Here is a 5,148-nt window from a genome sequence, read left to right as displayed (position 1 = left end):
ATTCCACATCACATTGACAGGCTAAATGGGCTATATTACAATGGCCAGCGGGTACTAATTTAATATTTGTGACAACTGATTGTGAGCATAATGCAGGAACCAGGATAGTTACTCCTCTAATAAATAAATAAACACAATTTGGATAAGTTGCACTCAATGTCGTGCATTTAATTTTGACTAAATTTAATATTCAAGTTTCAGCAAAGTAAGCATCTGCGTATGTACTATGTTCAATTTTTTTAAGCAAAGTCGTGATATTAACTATCCAAGTGAGCCCCCTCAACCCTCTTTGAAAACCCTAGATGCCATCACTCTCACAGGCTAGCCCACATGTCCACTCCTTCACTGGAACTTGTGAAGTTATGTCTTCCCGGGTCTAGTCGGGTTTGAGGTTGTCGTCTAGCCCTCTTCATCGCCTTATTCTTCGAAACGACAATCTGTTTTTCAGATAATAGATTCCGGCAACTTCTGGCTTCGACGACTTCTCGTCCGCTATGTCAACAACATTGACCTGGCTTCAATGTTTTTTAAGAGCTTCATAGGTGGTATCAAGCTTCGCTCACAGCCTGCGGCCGATGACATTGGATCTACAATCTAAGGGTTCCTTCACCCATCAACTCATTACATACATTTCACAAAGAAGTCTGAGTGCCTTGTGCAAAGTAATAACCAGCCATGCAGGTGCTTGTATGCAAACATGCGAGGTTCAATCAACAACTCATGTTGAAGTTTACATGTTTCCGTCGAGTTTTTTTTGAACCATGCAGGAGGACTGCATGTATAATATTAAAGAGAGAAAAAGAAGTACAACCAACCAAAAGTCCACAAGAACTACCATACAACACCACCAAAGACCATACAACATCATCTACAGCGAAATGACCATAACTAATATCACAGTGAGTGTAGAACAAAGCGACCCATACTTGCTTCTGCCCATTGTTTGGCGTTGCCAATAACTTGATCCAAGATTTTTAACAGCGGCATGTAAGCATTCTTGAAAACCCTGCCATTCCTCTCCCTCCATATACTCGAGGTGACAAGCATTATCAATGTGTTCAAGGAATTCCTTTTGGTTCCGTGAACTCTAGCCCTTGCAACTTGCCACCAATCTCATAAGGAGAGAGCAGATTGAGGGACGACCTTCGTAATCCCGGCCCAATGAAGCACATCAAGCTAATAGTTCCCACATTGATACTTCTCGGGGGAAGAAGACATCGTTTGGTTTGGAATTTTAAAAACTTAAAGAAATGAGTAAGAAAAAATATAGCATGTGGAATTGAGTAAAAAAATCGGGCTAGAAATTGTCCAATCGGGCCAGAAATCATTCCACATCACATTGACAGGCTAAATGGGCTATATTACAATGGCCAGCAGGTACTAATTTAATATTTGTGACAACTGATTGTGTGCATAATGCATGAACCAGGATAGTTACTCCTCTAATAAATAAATAAACACAATTTGGATAAGTTGCACTCAATGTCGTGCATTTAATTTTGACTAAATTTAATATTCAAGTTTCAGCAAAGTAAGCATCTGCGTATGTACTATGTTCAATTTTTTTAGCAAAGTCGTGATATTAACTATCCAAGTGAGCCCCCTCAACCCTCTTTGGAAACCCTAGATGCCATCACTCTCACAGGCTAGGCCACAGGTCCACTCCTTCACTGGAACTTGTGAAGTTATGTCTTCCCGGGTCTAGTCGGGTTTGAGGTTGTCGTCTAGCCCTCTTCATCGCCTTCTTCTTCGAAACGACAATCTGTTTTTCAGATAATAGATTCCGGCAACTTCTGGCTTCGACGACTTCTCGTCCGCTATGTCAACAACATTGACCTGGCTTCAATGTTTTTTAAGAGCTTCATAGGTGGTATCAAGCTTCGCTCACAGCCTGCGGCCGATGACATTGGATCTACAATCTAAGGGTTCCTTCACCCATCAACTCATTACATACATTTCACAAAGAAGTCTGAGTGCCTTGTGCAAAGTAATAACCAGCCATGCAGGTGCTTGTATGCAAACATGCGAGGTTCAATCAACAACTCATGTTGAAGTTTACATGTTTCCATTGAGTTTTTTTTTGAACCATGCAGGAGGACTGCGTGTATAATATTAAAGAGAGAAAAAGAAGTACAACCAACCAAAAGTCCACAAGAACTACCATACAACACCACCCAAGACCATACAACATCGTCTACAGCGAAACGACCATAACTAATATCACAGTGAGTGTAGAACAAAGCGACCCATACTTGCTTCTTCCCATTGTTTGGCGTTACCAATAACTTGATCCAAGATTTTTAACAACGACGTGTAAGCATTCTTGAAAACCCTGCCATTCCTCTCCCTCCATATACTTGAGGTGACAAGCATTATCAATGTGTTCAAGGAATTCCTTTTGGTTCCGTGAACTCTAGCCCTTGCAACTTGCCACCAATCTCATAAGGAGAGAGCAGATTGAGGGACGACCTTCGTAATCCCGGCCCAATGAAGCACATCAAGCTAATAGTTCCCACATTGATACTTCTCGGGGGAAGAAGACATCGTTTGGTTTGGAATTTTAAAAACTTAAAGAAATGAGTAAGAAAAAAATATAGCATGTGGAATTGAGTAAAAAAATACAACCAAATATTTCCTCTTCAACAATGAGTAACTAAAAATAAGTGCTGACAGGTGCTTTCTTTTTCCTCCCCTAACCCTAGGTGGCTAGAGTAAACTCTGCCCTCCATGCTTCACCCGCGAGCCTGTGGATTCGCCTCCCCTCTGCCTGCCGCTTCGGTGGCCGGTGGCGGAGCGGGAATTCCGATGCCTCTGTTGTGGTTAGTAATTTAAGTCAAGTATTTTTAGTCCCCACAAATGCGGAGCTCGGGCAGATGGCGACGCTTCTTCTTCGAGTTTGTCTTCCGAGCTCCAATCCTCCTCGAGTTCGTTCATCCGGACGTAGTTATTGGAGCTCTGGCGTAGATTCTTGTCATATCCTTGGGACGGTGCTATTAGGATTTCTCGTGACGTGATGAGATTTGGTGGCAGGTGCTTCAGCTCTACCCAAGAGTTCAATGGTGACGACTACGGCTCCATGGCGCTGGTCCATAGTGGCACGTGCACGAAGACTCTCCGTCTGTCATCGACAAGGTCTAAGCCGGCTCCGGTAGGACATCGGCGCGTTCTAACAGCAATAGTGGTCATTCGGTGGTCTCAAAATCTCGTTGTATTTTTTATTATGTTTGAGATGCTTTATATTTCTGGTGAACTTTTACAATAGATATGTTTTTATTTTTGAAAAAAAAACTAGAACGAGTAAGTAAACCTTTTTTTATTGCAAAGAAAAAGCTAAACCTTTTTTTATTCCAAAGAAAAAGTTAAGCCTTTTTTTAACTGAAAAAAAATGGGTAACTGAACCCTGGTTCAGAAAAAACTCTGGCATCTTCACCCTGCCGGCCGCCGCCGCCGTCGTCGCTGGCTGCCGAGGGAACCCAACCCCAAGACTGCCAACTCTCCACCGAGGCAAGTAATTCCCTCTCCCAATCAATCTACAGTTTCACCCGCACCCCCACACCGAGCGTCCCAAATCAATCTGACGACGGCAGGGTATAAATCTCCCCCTGAATCGTACTACACAAACATGATGAACATCGAAAAGGGCAGGACGGGCAAAAGGGCAAGAACGACGACGACGGGAAAGAAGGGCCGGCCGGTCGAAGCCCCAAAGCAATGGTCCGGCGATCAATGGCGTTGCTCTCGTCCGAAAAACAAAACGGAGAAATGCAGCGGGACAGCGACGCCCACGAACACCAACGGCTGCCATCAGCGAGGGGCCCCCGTCTTAAGGTAATGTTTCCCTTCTTGTTAATTGGTTTTGGATGCACCGCAACGGAGACCGCATCATCGTCACCGTCAGCTTAGCTTAGCTTAATCACACCGCCACTAACGAATTCGATTGATTAATCGATGGATCGATCCGCCATTGCTGCTGCTGCGTACGCTAGTGCTTTTATCTTATCTTCTTCTTCCTTTAGGTTGGCCGTCGAAAGGTTCCCCGTCTTTTGGCGCCTTTATGGCAAAGCGGGAATTCTTCGTCGTCACGCACCACCCTTACGCCATTCACAAAAGAGGTGGTGAGTAGGTGCATGCACGCCCCCACCACGCACATAAAATCTATCATCTGTGTGCGTGTGTGCAGTGTGCAGACACATATATTCCTTCCCCGATCGTCTCTGTTTCTCAATCAGGAGTTTTTTTAGAGTCACCGGTGTATTCCCTTCTTGCTTTCGGGCAAAGATGATGATACGTGGACGCAATGATTGCCCGGCAACGGGGCGACTTCGAATGGGTCTGCGAAAACCGGGCAAAATTTCGAACAAATTTCTGAAAAGGTTTACATGTGATTGCACTCTGACTGAATTTTACGGTGCCGCTTTGCTTTGTGTTGATGTGATAGGCATGGCTACCGCTCAATTATGCAGGGAATCAAGAGCTTCAAGATATCCGAAGGCCGGTTAAGTGATTAGCATGATGTGTCCTTCCCGATGGAGAACGGAACCGTCGAGATGACACGGGTGATCAAAGAAACGTGTCGATGCACCGGCAAATAATTAAGCAGCTATGGCTAGGAGAAATGACGACAGGTAGCAGAGGAGGCAGGTTTCTTATTTTAGGAGGCTTAGAGGTTTGGTGATCAGGAGGGGATACCCCAGAAATGGCAAGTTCCACCATGTACACAATTAGGTGAATCTCTAGTGATGATGTCCCTCAATTGCATCATGGAATCTAACATGACCCCCATTATAGGGCCATCACTCATCACTCATCACAAGATGTGTGTATTACTTAAATCCTGCTTGCCTTAATCAGACCCCACCACACCACATCCAAAATCCCACCCTAACACATTGAGTTACTGGTTCAAGTTCAGTTTAGTGGTTAACAACTTGACATGACCCCAGTGCTGCAAGCCTGTAAGTAGCACTGTCTGGATACCTGTGGGCTGTGGGTAAAACAACCTATCACAAGTTTAGGGGGTATAGCCAGTGGGGGTCTCTTCTGCGCTGTTATTACCACTTTGTGAGTGAAATGTTACCATGTCTGATGAGCCTTGTGGCAAGGAACTTTCTGCCTAATCAGTAGTGAACTAGTGACAATGAATCTGGC

Source organism: Triticum aestivum, chromosome 2A, assembly GCF_018294505.1.
Source record: "Triticum aestivum cultivar Chinese Spring chromosome 2A, IWGSC CS RefSeq v2.1, whole genome shotgun sequence".
NCBI lineage: Eukaryota > Viridiplantae > Streptophyta > Magnoliopsida > Poales > Poaceae > Triticum > Triticum aestivum.
The sequence above is the reverse complement of the archived record's forward strand: the minus strand, read 5'-3'. Positions refer to the sequence as shown.